Below are 18387 nucleotides of genomic sequence, written 5' to 3' on the forward strand. Positions count from 1 at the left end.
TTCGGGATTTTTTTACGAACCACATCAGCTGACCTTCACATCCCACACCGGCCGGCATTCGCAAACCATGCCAGCTGACCTTTGTGACCCATGCTGTTACGACTCCCTAGGCTACGGCGTGGTCAATTCCTGGCCCTCTTGACCAGGAGTCGAAACACAATTGAAATTAACAAATAACTCTCAGAAACACACCAAAGTCTTTGGCCCTTGGCTGCCCAATAACTACAGTAATCAGGTTTGTAAATTTGAACACAATCAATTTTATTAATAACAATAAATATAATTACATTTGCAGCAAATACAACTGGTTAACTATTCTCTAATTCCTACCCTCCCTATGTAACCCCCCCCCCCCCACCGCCCCTCCTCTGTCCTCTACACACACGCACAAACAAACACAGAGGGGAAAAAAGGGGTGCAGAAATAATGATGAAAGTAAAAGGATAAGAATCTTTGTTTCAGATGGTTGTCTTCCAGCACACCTTCCTTCAGCCTAGGCTTTCAGTTTGAGATTCCTGCTTTCAGTCTGTAATGATTTTCACAGTAGATTCATCCAGGTTCTCTGCAGGTTCAGAAATACAGCAGCTATGCAGCTTTTCTGTAGAAAGGGAGACTCACAGCTTCTTCTCTGAGCATCCAAGTCTCCAAGTATTCTTGCCTTGGTTCCCTGAAAACCATTCCACTTGAGTAGGACCCAGTCACCTCCTGTTGTCGGGCAATATGGCCTTTTGGCCAATTCATTGACCACCAGCCAACCAATCCTCCCAATTCTCGGGTGTCAAAAAGTCTGGATTCTGCTGTTTGAAAGCTAGCACAGTGTGTTGTTTTGTAACTTTTGAGTTCCTCACTTCCTCTGCTCGACTTAAAGGTATATGTCCATTAAACATCCATGGATCAAAAAAGTTAATGGTAAATAAAAGAAATGGGAAATAAGGGAATCAACAGAAAGGGCCCTTGTAACGCCAGCTGGCCTTCGTGTCCCACGCCATATTTGCTTACCTTTAATACGAAAGATACTTGGTCCTCATGATCTCACTCCAATCAGGTTCACAGTGGGAGAGGGGAATGCGCATATCAGGTGCAGAGTTCAGCATGTGTGCTGTCTTCATTTTTGTGGGAATGGAAAATCCAACCTCGCACATGTAGGTCGCGAAGGTCAGTAGCAACAAAATGCTTGTTTTACTCAGCACTGGGAGATGCTACTCCAGAATGCTGACAGCTTCATGGACTTTTGGTGTGTTTTTAATGTGCTGCCACAGTTCAGGTACAGAAGCTTAGTCTTTTTATTTGGAGTCAGCTGTAAGTAAATAACTGACTCTGGGTTCTCAACATCAAAAATAAATTTTCACCCCCACTTCTCTTTCAAAATCTGAAAATTCTCCTCTCATTTTCCAGTACTTCCTTACATATAGCACATTTCTACTGGCACAATTGACAAAATCATACCTCAAGCAATCATCTTTGTTCCCAAGTTAAGTACTTCTTCGTAGGCAGTTCACCTGAGCCTGGAGCTCTGTACGTAGCTAACACTGGCACTGCTCTGTCCTGTTGTAGATTCTCCTGGCAGTTCTCTCCAGCAGATTCAAATGTGAGATCCTGGCTGGTAGGTACCTCCAATTTGTGTTTCTGGCTGTCTCTTCTTTGTAACAAAATGATCCATCTTTCTAGTCCTCTTGCCTTGCTTACTAGCAGCTAACAATTGGAAGAAGCTCTCCTCCATGATTTGGCACCAAAAGCATATACGTAAAGGGTGCTTGATGACAAGTGTACGTGCAGGGCAGGTGACCACTGCTGCTGCTTATGGTTGGAAGACTGCTTTAGTCCTCATCTCATATAAAAGCCAGTAGTGGCTGACATTCTCAATTTAAATGCTGGTAGCAGCCATTGGGCGCTTCACCCGCGATCGGGACAACCACGGGAATGGCACAACCGATCGCTCCACAACTCACCTGCGGGTCGTGCCTGTATTTTGAAAAACATTGCCTTAATAAACCGTATTCCTTATCAGCCCCAATAATTTGTAACAAACTATATTCATTATTTCCCTGCTGCATCTTCATTAAAAATGGCAAACATCTGCATCACTTCCTCAACTCTGCTTATGATGGTCTGGATAACATAAATCTATCAATGTATCTTCAAGTAACGGAAACAGCTGCAGCAATGGTATACTCGCCAATTCTCAGCTTCTGGATCTAGCCTCCATCTTGTTGTACTTGCCTACACTGCAGCACTGGGATCATTATCTGAGCTCTGATGGGGGGGGGTTGTCCTTTTACATGGTTACAACCAAATTCAGTCTCCCCAGAAGTTTGGTTTCCAACCTCCGTTTCAGTCATAGTTTCCATAAAAACTGGTAAGAGTAAGTTTCCTTTCCCAGTTTTCCTTTTCAATTTGGGTCCGCCTCAAAGAATATAAGCTTTAAAATCACAGATTCCATTACAGTGGGCACCATTGTTCAGGCCCTGCCAGAAGCTCTCATCCCATTAAAGAATTTTAAATAATGGTGGACACTGATATCAATAATCCAGTTTACCAGAAGAACCATAGAATCCATACAGTGCAGAAGGAGACCATTCGGCCCATCAAGTCTGAACTGGCCCTCTGAAGGAGCACTCTACCTATGCTCACTCCACCACTCTTAACCCTGTAACCCCACCTAACCTGTAGACTTTTAGACACTAAGGGGCAATTTTAGCATGGCCAATCCATCTAAGCTGCTCATCTTCTGCACATTACTTGAAAGGAACCTCATGAAAATCATTCCAGAGAAATTATTTTAATTCTATGGAAAAAATATTTTAATCTTCCATTCAAATACTGCAGTTTACAATTTAAAAGATATTGGGCTGGATTCACCGATTCTGAGACTATGTCCCCACGCCGGCGTGGGAACGGTAGCATTTTACGCCAGACAAAATGGCGTAAAACGGCCACCGATCCTCCGTTTGGCTGGGGGCTAGCATGCCAGCAGCGTAGCTGCCGATACGGCCCGGAGAATTGCTGGGTCCATGGCCCGCAATGTACAGCGGAGGCCGCTCACAGACTCGGCCGCAAAATAGTGCCCCACATTTGGCCAGCTCACGTGCCCCGGACCAACCCCACACAGTGCCCCCAGCCCCTGATAAATTTGCCCCTGCCCCCGGATCAGTCCTCTCCTGACTGTGGTGGCGCTGGACTGAGTCTGCAGCCGCCACGCCGAGTTCCTGACGGATGAGACCACACACAACCAACGCCATCGGGAATTCGGCCAGTCGGGGGTGGAGCATCGGGGGATGGTCCTCAGGCAATGTCCTGAGGCTGTCGATATGTCACGAGTATGCCGTTTTGGAGGGGGCAGAGCATCGTGAAAGCGGCACCGCCTCCGATTCGCTCGGGAACTTTGATTCTCGGGCCGATCGCGAACGCGACTTCAGCGTCGACAACCGGAGAATCCAGCCCATTGTACCCATCAGAATATTTTTCACCTCAAAAATAGTTCAAATAAATGTCCATTTATTTGATTTGGTGGGTATTTCTGTGAGCACTGGAAGTGTTGATTCTCAGATATGGAAGCTGTTGAGTCGAACAATGAGACAGAAGAAAATCATCAGTGGGTTTAGGACTTAATTTCTCATCTTAATTCACTCTTTAAAATTTGGCTAACTTCCTCAATGTATTGATTGAATAAAAGTATTTTGTAAAGCAAGCAGAGGTGAATGTTCACCAAATCCTTATTAACTTTAAAAAAGACATGATGCTAAATGTTCTTCATGAAACAAACCATCCTGCCAACTACACTTCTCGGCCGAGATTCTTCCTTTTGGGGACTAAGTCCCCACGCCCGTCGGAAAACGGGCGAGAATCACTCCAGACTTTTTCCTCGAAAGTCCGGGGTGATTCTCTGTTTTCCAGAGGGCTAGCATGGGTCCCGGCGTGCGCCCCGCAGCTCTGGCTGCCTGCAGGGCACTGCTGTTCAGACTGTGCGTCCGCGCATGCGCACGGCAGCCGCAAGCAGGCTCACCTCAGCAGAATCGACATAGCAGGCCCGTGCGGAGTAAGGTAGGTCCCCCCCAGATCGCGATGGTCCCCTGATCGGTGGTCCCCGAACGCGGGCCTGGCCACTGCTGAGGCCCCCCTCCAGAGTCAGATTTCCCCTGCCCCCCCACCAGGACCGCCATTGTGGCCCCGGGTCTGAGCTTCCACCAGGTGGAACCAGATGTAAACCACGCCGGTGGGAGTTCGGCCTGTCGACCGCATAGAATTTCCGTGGGGGCCTATTTCAGCGGGCCCCTACCAGCGCTACGGCGACCGTGCGGGGACGATTGGTGCCGATTCTCCCGGATTGACGGAGAATCGACGGCCTGGCATCGGGGCGGTGTGGCGGCAATTTCCCGCGCCGCGGGCGATTCTCTGACCCGGCGCAGATTCGGAGAATCGCGTTCCTCTTTCCTGCAAATGTTTATTGCTGGTTGTACCCTTGAATAGCCTGAGCCAAGAGTTACTGTACTCTGCCACTAGGTGGTGCTGTAAACTGACTAATTATCCACTGCACACATCAAGCAGTGGTTTACAATTACACTTTTAAAACAAATCACTCATTACTCATAAAAGAGTCACTTTCACAATATCCTCAGGTGTTGCTGATAGGTCCAAGATAAAAGTGTAAATATCATCTTCAACAACTAAATGCCCGTGAACTGAATTGATTTTATAAGTTTTATTTATTCATTCTTGGCATTGGCAAGTCCTACATCTCCAGTGCCTCCATTTTCCCTGTGTAAACGGTGGTGAATGTTCTATAAATGCTGCGGTTACCGTGGTGCAGCCAATATTTTGACTCAGTGATGAAAAGTAAATGGTGATTATGTCCAAGTTAGCATGTTGTTTGCCTTGAAGAGGAAGCTTGGACGTGACTATGTCCCAATGATTTGTTGCACTTGTCTGAAATGGTGGTGGCACGGGGTTTGGAGAGGAAAACGGTTGTCGGTAACATCTGTTTCTTTGATGACAAACTATGCAGAAATAAAATAATTTGACTTCTTTTAAAAATGTTTTAAACCTCCTGTCATACCACATGCGCAATCAGTTGAAGGGCACAAGGCAATGTGGCCATATCAAGTTTAAATCTCTCTTCCATTTTGTAGTGAATGTATTCACCATAATGCATGCATGGAACCGTAACCTGTGACCTATGACCTGGAAGTGGTGATATGAACTGCTTCCAGATACTATACTGTAACCCCGGTATGGCTCCGCCTCTGGCTCCACCCACACCGGGACCATATATAGGCCGGCCTCCTGTGGGCGGCATTCATCTGTACTACTAACTCTGGCTAGGCAAGTTCATGACTAATAAAGCCTACTGTTCACTCGTTCTCACTGCCTCTCAGTGAATTGAAGGTATATCAATTTATTAGTCATAGACAGCACTATGGAAGCCGCTCTAAAGCCAGACAGGCTCGAACTCGATGACCGCTCATCCGAAGCCAAGGAAATATTCGAACATTGGCTTCGATGCTTATCTCGACTCCTCCACAACGCCTCCCACAGAGACTCTCAAGCTGCGACTCCTCCACGCTCGGGTGAGCCATCGATTCTCAGTAATGATCGAGAAAGCGGCCATGTATGAGGCGGCGGTCACAACTCTCAAGGCACACTTCGTGAAGCCCGTAAATGAGGTGTTCGCCAGACACCTCCTCAGTATTCGCCGTCAACGTGCCGGAGAATCGCTGGACGAGTATCTCGAAACCCTGACCCCACTCGTGAGGAACTGCTGCTATCGAGATATGATGGCGGAGGACCATAAGAACTCACAGATCTGCGATACCTACGTGGTGGGGGTCCGCTCGAAATATATCAGGCAGCGCCTGTTGGAAAACTGGACTTCCGTGCTGCTGGACACGGTAAAGCTAGCGACCTCGCTAGAGGTGGCCTACCAGAACCTCAGCGCGTTCCCTGTGGGCCTGGCGAACCCCTCGTGGACACCCTGGCCGCGGCCCCTGTTGGACCTGACTACCTCGCAGGCCTGTGCCGCGTGTCTGCCAGCCCAGCCCGGGGAACCGCAGTGCTATTTCTGCAGCCACGGTCCACACCCCCGGCAGCGCTGCCCACACCGTACAGCAACGTGCAGCGACTGTGGGAAAAAGGGGCACTTCGCCAGAGTCTGTCTGGGCCGACCTAAGGCCCAGAAATCGAAAACACACCAGGTCGACCCATGGACTCGCAGCCCCAAAGACCCCGCAATGCGGCTGCGTGCCTGCCCGGAATGCTCCCGTCAGATGCGTCATCGGCATCATGCGACTCGTGGAGGCCGCCATCTTGGCCGCCAGACCCAACACCGACCGACACGTGCGACTCATGGGGGCCGCCATCTTGTGACTCCACCGACCACACAGACTACCCGAAGCTGGGCACAGTCACCCTCGCCCACTCGCAGCCAAAACAGCTGTAGAGCTCCATGATGGTCGTCAGGGTCAACGGGCACGAGACCCCCTGTCTTTTCGACTCTGGGAGCACGGAGAGCTTTGCCCCCCGACACGGAAAGGAGCTGTTCCCTCCACACCTACCCAGCCTCTCAAACAAACTCCCTTGCGTCCGGGTCTCATTCGGTTCAGATCTGGGGGTACTGTATTGCCAATCGCGTGATGCAGGACGCAGAGTACGCTCGTTTTAAGCTCTACGTCCTCCCCCACCTCTGCGCACCCCTACAGCTTGGATTGGATTTTCAATGTAACCATCGAAGCCTGACCCTACAGTTCGGCGAACCCTTGCCCCCCCACACGGTGTGCAGCCTCGCGACCCTCAACGTCTCCCCCCCTTCACTCTTTGCGAATCTCACCCCTGACTGTAAGCTCATCGCCACCAGGAGCCTGGGGCTGTTCTCCCACTACACCCAGTGGGTTCCCAACTATGCGGACAAAGTCCGCCCACTTATTCAAACAACCACTTTTCCCCTAACGGATGAGGCCTGCGCGGCCTTCAGCCGCATCAAGGCCCACATCACCAAGGCCACAATGCACATGGTGGATGAGTCCATCCCTTTTCAGGTAGAGAGCAATGCGTCAGATGTCGCACTGGCCGCCACACTCAACCAGGCGGGCAGGCCAGTAGCATTCTTTTCCAAGACCTTCCACGCTTCCAAAATTCAACACCCCTCGTTCGAGAAGGAAGTACAAGCCACAGTGGATGCCGTGCGGCAGTGGAGGCACTACCTAGCCGATAGGAGGTTCACCCTCGTCACCAGCCAACGATAGGTAGCCTTCATGTTTGACAACGCACAACGGGGCGAGATAAAAAAATGATAAAATCTTGAGGTGGAGGAGCGAACTCTCCACCTACAATTACAATATCAAGTATCGTCCTGGGAAGCTCAACGAGCCCCCAGATGCCCTGTCCCCGTGGCACATGTGCCAGCGTGCAAGATAACCGACTTTGAGCTATCCACAATGACCTCTGTCACCCGCCTTACCCACTTCATTAAGGCCCGCAATCTGCCCTTCTCCACCGAGGAGGTCAAGGCCATGACAAGGGACTGCCAAGAATGCACGGAGTGCAAACCGCACTTCTACCGGCCAGACAAGGCCCGCCTGGTAAAGGCCTCCCGGCCCTTTGAGCGTCTAAGCATCGACTTCAAAGGGCCCTTCCCCTCCACCAACTGGAATATATACTTCCCTCACTGTCATCGATGAGTACTCCCGCTTCCCCTTCGCCGTCCCCTGCCCCGACATGACCTCAGCCACCGTAATAAAGGCACTGCACAGCATCTTCACACTGTTCGGTTTCCCTCACTATGTCCACAGCGACCGGGGTACATCGTTCATGAGAAATGAGCTACATCAGTACCTGCTCAACATAGGCATCGCCTCGAGCAGGACTACCAGCTATAACCCGCAGGGAAACGGGCAAGTGGAGAGGGAGAACGCGACGGTATGGAAGGCCATTCTTCTGGCCCTTAGGTCTAGAAGTCTCCCAATCCCCCGCTGACAGGAGGTCCTCTCTGATGCCCTCCACTCCATCAGATCACTCCTCTGCACGTCCACGAACGAGACCTCTCACGATCGTTTGTTTATCTTCCCCAGGAAGTCCATTTCCGGGGTCTCGCTTCCATCCTGGCAGAAAACTCCAGGACCAGTCCTTCCCTGGAGGCAGATGAGGAGAAATAAGACCGACCCCCTGGTGAAGAGGGTCCAGCTGTTCCATGCTAACCCCCAGTATGCTTACATCGTGCACCAGGACGGACGGCAAGATACGGTCTCCCTATGGGACCTGGCGCCAGCTGGTTCCCCCGCAAACGCACCCCCCCCCCGCCTACATCCCCCCCTCCCCACTTCCCGCCGCCACCGACAGTGCCCCGTACGCTCCCCTGGGTCTCCTGTATTGTCCCGCGCCGACACTGCCGCCACCCATCACCCCCCTCCCTACCCCCGCACCCCATCCGTCTCCGACACCCCAGACTGAGGCTCAAGCTCCAGAGACAACGCCCCTGGAGTCACCACCTGCAACAACTGTGCCCGCCGCACCGCCAGAGCAGCGGAGGTCGAAGAGAACGATCCGGCCTCCAGATAGACTGAATATGTAATGACCCCACATCACCCCCGCTGGACTTGATTTTTTTAACAGCGGGTGAATGTGGTGAATGTATTCACCATAATGCATGCATAATACCATAACCTGTGACCTATGACCTGGAAGTGGTGATATAAGAACATAAGAACTAGGGGCAGGAGTAGGCCATCTGGCCCCTCGAGCCTGCTCCTTAATTCAATGAGATCATGGCTGATCTTTTGTGGACTCAGCTCCACTTTCTGGCCTGAACACCATAACCCTTAATCTCTTTATTCCTCAAAAAACTATCAATCTTTATTTTAAAAACATTTAATGATGGAGCCTCTACTGTTTCACTGGGCAAGAATTCCCAGGGTGAAGAAGTTCCCCCTAAACACAGTCCTTAATCTACTTCCCCTTATTTTGAGGCTATGCCCCCTAGTTCTGTTTTCACCCGTCATATGAACTGCTTCCAGGTACTGTACTGTATGGCTCCGCGTCTGACTCCACCCACACCGGGGCCATATCTAGGCCGGCCTCCTGTGGGCGGCATTCATCTGTAATACTGGTTATGGCTTGGGAAGTTCATGACTAATAAAGCCTACTGTTCACTCGTTCTCACTGCCTCTCAGTGAATTGAAGGTATATCACATTTCCTTAACAATAATGCACAATTGGATGCACGAACATTTCTAGTGTAGCCATGACACAAATAACAAGTTCCTGTCCTGTTTGTCAATACAATGTAGCCACATGTACTGTTCACTGCTAGCAGGAAATCACAGAACAAAAACTGGTATCAAGGAGCTACCCACACAATTTTCCTCTCTCGCCTGCTGCAGTTACTGTGTGAAGCCAGGACAAGATGTACATGAACATTGGGGCAGCAGGGTAGCATGGTGGTTAGCATAAATGCTTCACAGCTCCAGGGTCCCAGGTTCGATTCCCGGCTGGATCACTGTCTGTGTGGAGTCTGCACGTCCTCCCCCTTTGTGCGTGGGTTTCCTCCGGGTGCTCCGGTTTCCTCCCACAGTCCAAAGATGTGCGGGTTAGGTGGATTGGCCATGCTAAATTGCCCGTAGTGTCCTAAAAAGTAAGGTTAAGGGAGGGGTTGTTGGGTTACGGGTATAGGGTGGATACGTGGGTTGAGTAGGGTGATCATGGCTCGGCACAACATTGAGGGCCGAAGGGCCTGTTCTGTGCTGTACTGTTCTATGTTCTATTTGTCCCATCTGTAGAAAAGATTAGTCTCGGACAGTGGGTCGTCCTTTTGTATTTTGTATATTTTAAAAAATTATACATGGTAAAAAGAACAAAGAAAAGTGCAGCACAGGAACAGACTCTTCTGCCCTCCAAGCCTGTGCCGATCATGATGCCCCAACTAAAAAACAAATCTTCTGCCCTTATTCGGTCCGTAACCCTTTATTTCCTCCCGATTCATGTACCCATCCAGATACCTCTTAAATGTTGCTAATGTGCCTGCTTCCACCACATCCTCTGGCAACGCATTCCAGGCACCCACCACTCACTGCGTGAAATACTTACCTCGCACATCTCCCTTAAACTTTCCCCCTCTCACCTTGAACCTGTGCCTCCTGTAATTGACACTTCCACCCTTGGAAAAAGCCTCTGACTATCCACCCTGCCTATGCCTGTCATAATTTTGTAGACCTCTATCAGATCTCCCTTCACCCTCCGTCTTTCCAGTGCAAACAATCCTAGATTATTCAACCTCTCCTCATACCCAACACCCTCGAGTCCAGGCAACATCCTGGTGAACCTTTTTGCATTCTCTCCAAAGCTTCTACTTCCTTCTGATAATGTGGTGACCAGAAATGCACGCGATACTACAAATGCAGCCTAACCAAGGTTTTATATAGCTGCAACATGATTTCCCAACTCTTGTATTCAATGCCCTGGCTGATGAAGGCAAGCATGCCGTATGACTTCTTAATCACCTTGGCCATCTCTGTTGCCACTTTTCAGGAACTGTGAACATGCACGCCCAGATCCCTCTGTATGTTAATGTTCCTCAGTGTTCTGCCATTTACAGCATAATTCATACCTAGATTTGATCCTCCAAAATGCATCACCTTGCATTTGTCCGGATTAAATTCCATCCGCCATTTCTCTGCCCAAGTCTCCAATCTATCTATATACTATTGTATCCTCTGATAATTCTCAGCACTATCAGCAACTCCGCCAATCTTTCTGTCATCCACAAACTTACTAATCAGACCATTCACATCTTCCTCCAGATCATTTATATATACTACAAACAACAGAGGTCCCAGCACTGATCCCTTCGGAAAATCATTAGCTACAGATCTCATTCTGAAAAACACTCTTCCGCCACTCCTCTCTGTCTTCTATAACCAAGCCAGTTCTGTATGAATCTAGCCAGCCCACCCCGAATCCCATGTGATTTTAGTTTTTGTATCAGTCTGTTATGGGAGACCTTGTCAAGCGCCTTATTAAAGACCACATAAACTACATCCACAGCCCTTCCCTCAATAATTTTATTTGTCACCTCTTCAAAAAACTCAATCAAGTTGGCGAAACATGACCTCCCCGTACAAAACCATGTTGCCTGTCAGTAACGAGTCCATTTTCCTCCAAATGAGCATACATCCTGTCCCTCGGTATCTTTTCCAAAAGTTTCCCCACTGATGTCAGTCTCACCAGCCTATAATTTGCTGGATTGCCCTTGCTTCCTTTCTGAAACAAGGGAATAACATTGGCTATTCTCCAATCCCCTGGAACCACGCCTGTGGTTCACAAGGATGTGAAGATATCTGTCATTTGATTTGTTTCTATATTCATTACTGATAGAATTAGAACATAGAACATAGAACAGTACAGCACAGAACAGGCCCTTCAGCCCTCAATGTTGTGCCGAACAATGATCACCCTACTTTAAACCCACGTAACCCGTATACCCGTAACCCAACAATCCCCCCATTAACCTTACACTACGGGCAATTTAGCATGGCCAATCCACCTAACCCGCACATCTTTGGACTGTGGGAGGAAACCGGAGCACCCGGAGGAAACCCACGCACACACAGGGAGGACGTGCAGACTCCACACAGACAGTGACCCAGCCGGGAATCGAACCTGGGACCCTGGAGCTGTGAAGCATTGATGCTAACCACCATGCTACCGTGAGGCCCCCGGAATTATTTTCAACAATAGACATTACTGGTCAGAAATCCGGCCTCTGGTGGAGGCAAGTCAGTGTGCATCAGTGCCAGTCCCCAGCCTGGATAAACGGGAGATTTAGCAGCAGGAGGGGCATCCAGCTGTAAAACCCCTGCCAAATCCAAATGATGGTTGATATGAATGGAAATGGCACCCTTGACAGGGCTAACCATGCAAACGATGCACAGGGGTCCTGCCCAATCCCTGTGAGGAATGAGCAAGGGTTACCATCCAATACAGAAGGATGGCTAATGTAAAAAGCCAGAAGGAGGTGAAAAGGTTACCGAACTCCAAATAACAAGTGTATATGCTGATAGCCTGATAGGGAGAAGCAATGAAGTATCTGACCTGATGGTGAGAGAAGAAATACAAATTATTGGTCTCCAGTGGAAGGGCAGCAAAACAGAGAAACTGGTAGTGGAAAGAAATTTGACCACCGGGAAATACAGAAATAAAAAAATAAGGTGCTAGCAGTGGACAGGATTACTAACAGCAAGGTCAAAATAAAGCTTGAAATCCGGGGGTGAAATGTGGGGCAGAGTTAGTTGTTATGCATCGCAGGGTGGGGTGGACCAAAGGAGAAAGAAGAATTCTGGGAATTGATGGACAACATAATTCAAAACAATACCAACGAGTGACAGAATAGTGGTGACCTAGATGGACATGTGGGAGAGAAAGAATAGGAAATGAGGTTATCATGGTGGATTTGATTTTGGAGAGGCAAATGATGAAGCAACATCCCGGAGTTGGTGTCATACCAACTGATAATACCAAAAATGCAGAAGAAACCATCTTATAACCTATAACAGTGGTAAGGAAGCCCAACTGGACGCCTCCGTGATTAGAAAAGAACATGTAAAGGAAGCCAAAAAAAACTGCAAAGTCTGCCCAAGTGATGATGTGGAGATGCCGGTGTTGGACTGGGGCGAGCACAGTAAGAAGTCTTACAACACCAGGTTAAAGTCCAACAGGTTTGTTTCAAACACGAGCTTTCGGAGCTCAGCTCCTTCCTCAGGTGATTCACCTGAGCTCCGAAAGCTCGTGTTTGAAACAAACCTGTTGGACTTTAACCTGGTGTTGTAAGACTTCTTACTGTGCCCAAGTGAGACATTGACCAGCCAAATTAGAATGCTGATGGCAGAGTTGTTTGAAAAAGAACAAAATGGCAGAAGCCAAGGTGTAGACAGATCATCAGGTGGTGGAAGCCCAAAAGTGAGGAGAAATTCAGAGAGCAGATGGAGGGAGAGGTAAGAGAAATAGGAGAAATTACAGCAGACACCGTGGAAGACCGTTGGAACTCGGTGGCAAACTTGTTTGGGAAAATCAGTGAAGAAGTGTGTGAAAGATCATCAGAAAGAGAAAGGCCGGGAGGAAAAAAGATGGTGGACTTAACTCACAAAACGCAGTAAAAGATAGGAAGGAGCTGTTAAAGTAGTGGGAACAATCGGGGCTAAAAGATAAAGAACAGTACAAAAACGCAAATAGGAATGCAAAGAAAGAGTTTGTTCGAGAAAAATCTCATGAAAGAAATATATGAAAACCTGAATACCAAAGGAAACAAAAAGATATCTTCAGGATATCTTTTTAGAAAGGTTAACAAACATTGCGGAAAATATACATACACTAAAGGATGCAGGTGGATTAACCGTGTAGAAGGATGAAAACGCAGAGAGCTGGGGTCAATACTTTAACTGGCTTATGGATGGAGAAAACCTGAGAACAAAGACAGAAGTGGTAGCTGCAAAACAAGGAGTGATGATTAGCATTTACCTGGAAGAATTCAGAACAGTACTGAATGAAATGAAAATCGCTTATTGTCAAAAGTAGGCTTCAAATGAAGTTACTGTGAAAATCCCCGAGTCGTCACATTCCTGCACCTGTTCGAGAAGGCTGGTACGGGAAGGGAATGGGGGGAAATAAATTGTAGGACTGGATGAGATACCAGCGGAAGTATGGACCTGCCCAGGTGAATATGGGGACCAGGCTGTCAACAAGCTACTCAATTATGTTATGAAATGAGAGAAAATCCCAAGGATATGGAGGCAAAGTAGTTTAGTCCAAATATTCAAAAGGAAGGGAAACATTCAAAATTGCAAAACCTACCGAGGAATTAAACATCTACCGCATACCTTCAAGATATTAGATAGAATCAAGGACCAGAGACTGAGAAAAATAGTGGGAATCCATGAAGGTCAGTTCAGAGTCATGCCTGAAAGAAGCACCAATATCTAAGCCAATTCTGTTTTGAGAGAGTGATGAGAAATATCAGGAACTATATAATATACATGAAATATCAAAATCCAATGCAACATGAAATTTGTATTTAGCGATCTAGAGAAGGCTTACGACTGGGTGCCTGGGGTGGAAGTCTGGAGATGTGCTAGAATTGCCCGAGAAGTACGTACAACTGTTACAGGACATGTAGGAGGAATGGCAGATAAAAGTAACAAGCAGTGTCGGGGAGAGTGAGAATTTCAAAGCCAAAGTTGGATTGCACCAAGGATTGACTTTGAGCCCCCTCTGCTTCCTGATTGTCGTATATGTTCTAACTGAGCAAGTGAGACAGGAAGCTCCATGGCCAACGATGTTTGTAGATGGGATTGAGCTATGTGGAAGGGATATTGAGAACATGACTGAGTATCTGGAGAACTGGAGAAAAGCACAAGAAGGCAGAGACATGAAGGTCAGTAGGCCAGAGTATAAATACCCAATTTATGGACTGCCAGTTTGATCTTAGGGAACAGGATCAAAGTGAAGGTGTAAAGATTATAGGTTAAGACTTGGAGAAAGTAAGTAGTTTCAGGTACCTATGATCAGCACGGGCAGCAAAGCAGCACAGTGATTAGCACAGTTGTTTCACAGCTCCAGGCTCCCAGGTTCAATTCCCGGCTTGGATCACTGCCTGCGTGGAGTTTAATGTTCTCCCCGTGTCTGCGTGGGTTTCCTCCGGGTGCTCCGATTTCTTCCCACAGTCCAAAGATGTGCAAGTTAGGTGGATTAGCCATGATAAATTGCCCAGCGTGTCCAAAAAGGGTAGGTGGGTGACTGGGACACGGGGATAGGGTGGAGGTGTGGGCTTAAGTAGTGTGCTCTTTCCAAGAGCCAGTGCCGACTTGATGGGCCGAATGGCCTCCTTCTGCACTGTAAATTCTATGATTCTGTGATCATGCTGGCAGAAGTGCAAAGTATAGAAATGCAAGTAAAGCAATGGATTAGCTCTTGTTGGGAGTAATTGGAAAAAGTGCAGTGGAGAGTTATGTGATAGAAGACTGCAGCTGAAACTGAAAGGAAGAATCTACAAGACAGTTGGCTGGACGGCAGTGGCGTAACGGTATTGTCACTGGATTAGTGATCCAGAGACCAAAGGCAATGTTCTGGATACCTAGGTTCGAATCCACCATGACAGATGGTGAAATTTGAATTCAAGGACTGAGCAGTGGTCACTTCTACCAATACTATCATGGACAGATGCATCTGCAGCAGGCAGGTTGGTGAGGATGAGGTCAAGTCTCTTTTTCCCTCTTGTTGTTCCCTCACACCTGCTGCAGTCCCAGTATGGCAGCTATGTCCTTTAGGACCTGGCCAACTCAGTCTGTGGTGGTACTACTGAGCCACTCTTGGTGAAGGACATTGAAGTCCCCCACCCAGAGTATAGTTTGCGCCCTTGTCACCCTCAGTGCTTCCTCCAAGTGGTGTTCAACATGGTGGAGTACTGGAGTACAGGGGCTGTTAGCACGGTTTGATTCCCGTAACAGCCTCCACGAACAGGCGCCGGAATGTGGCGACTAGGGGCTTTTCACAGTAACTTCATTGAAGCCTACTCGTGACAATAAGCGATTTTCATTTTTCATTCATCAGCTGATGATGGATGGTACGCGGTAATCAGCAAGAGGTTTCCTTGCCCAAGTTTAACCTGAAGCCATGAGACTTTATGGGGTCCAGAGTCGATGCTGAGGACTCCCAGGGCAACTCCCTCCCGACTGTATACCACTGTGCCACCATCTCTGCTGGGTCTGTCTTGCTGGTGAGACAGGACTAATCCAAGAATGGTGATCGTGATGTCTGGGACATTGTGTATACGGTATGATACGGCTGTTGCTTGACTCATCTGTGAGACAGCTCTCCAACTTTGACACCAGCCCCCAGATGTTAGAAAGGAGGATTTTGCAGGGTTGACAGGGCTCAGTTTGCCGTTGTCATTTCCAGAGCCTGGGTCCATGCCGCATGGTCTGGCCAGTTTCATCCCTTTTCCGTGTTTTGTAGCGATTGGATACGACTGAGTAGTTTGCTTGGCCATTTCAGAGGGCATTCAGAGTCAAGCACATTGGTGCAGATCTGGAATCACGTGTAGTCAAATGCCAGGTAAGGACGACAGATTTCCTTCCATAAAGGACATGAAGTGAACCAGATGGATTTTTACAACAATGGACTATGGTTTCATGGACTTTTAATTCCAAATATTCTATTGAAATCTAAATTCTACCACCTGCCATGGTGGGATTCGGGCCCAGGACCCCAGATCATTATCCTGGGTGTCTGGATTACTAGTCCAGCGACAATATCGCTGTGCCACCGCCCTCCCCGCTAAAGCGGGAGGAATAGCCTTCTGAATAGTGCACATAAAATTCTGCCCCAAATTACAAAATGTGTTGATACTTTGTAATGTCCTCCAAACAAACAACTATTTCAAAATAGGATATCTATGCCAGTTGGATTTCATTAGCTTTTGCTTCCGGAAAGTGTTTAAAATTCCAACATACAACTGCAACAGACCTGACAACCTGATAATCATTAAGGCTGAAGCGTGGGGCGGCACGGTAGCATAGTGGTCACTTTAACACTGTTGCTTCACAGTGCCAGAGTCCCCAGTTTCGATTCCCGGCTTGGGTCACTGCCTGTGCGGAGTCTGCACGTTCTCCCCATGTCTGGGTGGGTTTCCTCCGGGTGCTCCGGTTTCCTCCCACAACTCCCTAAAGCCGTACTGTTGGGTGAATTGGGCATTCTGAATTCTCCCTCCGTGTACCCGAACAGGTGCTGGAATGTGGCGACTAGGGGCTTTTCACAGTAACTTCATTGCGGTGTTAATGTAAGACTACTTTGTGACAATAATAAAGATTATGAAGAACAACCATTCATCTGTATTTCCTAAGAAGGAAACACATTCCTTTAATGTGCGCGCATGTCTGGGAACCCTCAGGTGATGTGTCCGCCATGTCAAAACGTCTGGATTATTGATCCAGTCGCAGCACCAGCACCACCCCCACCTTCCCTGGGTGACCTTTCACCACTTCTCTCCCCCCAGCCCCCACCACTCTGTCCTTCATAGCCCCCGTTCTTCCCCAAGCTGCACGACCCCCCCCCATGTCTCCCTCTCTGCGGTCTCTCCCTACCTCTTCTCGGCTACTCCTCACTCTCGCTGTTTGGCTGTTTCAGTTACCCCGGCAACCATCATAACAACCCACTCTCAGCCCCGCCTCCTGCTCTCAGCCCCGCCTCCCGCTCTCAGCTCCGCCCCCTGCTCTCAGCTCCGCCCCCTGCTCTCAGACCCGCCCCGGCTATCAGCCCCGCCCATGCTCTCAGCCCCGCCTCCCGCTCTCAGCTCCGTCCCCTGCTCACAGCCCCGCCCCCTGCTCTCAGTCCCGCCTCCCGCTCTGAGCCCCGCCTTTCGCTCTCAGTCCTGCCTCTCGCTGTCAATCAGACTCTCGGTGTAAAGGCCGCCAGCGGCGCGGTCCTCCGCCCGCAGCGCCACCCGGCGGCCGCTCGCTCTCCGCCGGTTTCCAGCCGCCGAGCCGCGCCCCCCAGCGGCGAGCAGGATATATTACACGGAGAAAGTTCTGAACAATGAAATATTTCCCTGTTCAAAGCATTGTGTCTGTGGGGCTGGAAACATGTGAGTCAGCCATCCAGACAGAATAAATACAGCAACATGATTGTGATCACACTTCAATAATCCTTCATTAGCTGCAAAGCATCTGAGACAATCCTATGGTCATGAAGAGCATTATAAAATGAAAATTGCTTATTGTCACCAGTAGGCTTCAATTAAGTTACTGTGAAAAGCCCCTAGTCGCCACATTCCGGCACTTGTTTGGGGAGGCTGTTATGGGAATCGAACCGTGCTGCTGGCCTGCATTGGTCTGCTTTCAAAGCCAGCGATTTAGCCCTGTGCTAAACAGATATTAAGACACGATGGAAAGCTGGATCTTCTGTAGATTTTATGGAGTGATTTAAAACAGGAGTGAGTTGTTTAGGAAGAGAATTCTTCAAAAACACAGCTGCCAATGGTCCAGCAATGGAAATCAGGGATATGCAAGGCCAGGATTAAGGGACACAGAGAACTCTGTTGTAGGGCTGGTGGAGGTTAAAGAGATAGAGATGGGCAAAGTCATAGAGGGATTTCAAAACAGTGATACAAATTTTAAAATCAGAACATTGTCACACCAGGAGCCAATGTAGGCCTGAAAGCGTAGGGACCTGGTGCGAGTTAGGGTATGGGCAATTTGAATGACCAATGGAGCAAGATAGGGTGGTTGGCCAGAAAATAGTGCAATAGAATCATAGAAATAGATAGAACATAGAACAGTACAGCACAGAACAGGCCCTTCAGCCCTCAACGTTGTGCCGAGCCATGATCACCCTACTCAAACCCACGTATCCACC

The 18387-nt window shown here is 48.7% G+C and overlaps 1 protein-coding gene across 4 annotated transcripts in view; it reads right to left on the bottom strand.

The window, feature by feature from the left end:
• The window catches only part of spag17 (sperm associated antigen 17), a 349272-nt gene extending 332077 nt beyond the window's left edge, over positions 1 to 17195 (bottom strand). For 3 of the 4 annotated variants that reach the window (XM_038801962.1, XM_038801964.1, XM_038801963.1), the window contains exon 1: positions 17118 to 17135. The gene's annotated coding sequence lies outside the window, so the exon portion shown is untranslated. Of the gene's footprint in view, positions 1 to 17117 lie in introns of all 4 variants that reach the window. The other variant, XM_038801961.1, reaches the window with a different exon arrangement.
• Between the last annotated feature and the right edge of the window lie 1192 nt (positions 17196 to 18387).

Source organism: Scyliorhinus canicula, chromosome 7, assembly GCF_902713615.1.
Source record: "Scyliorhinus canicula chromosome 7, sScyCan1.1, whole genome shotgun sequence".
NCBI classification, from domain to species: Eukaryota; Metazoa; Chordata; class Chondrichthyes; order Carcharhiniformes; family Scyliorhinidae; genus Scyliorhinus; species Scyliorhinus canicula.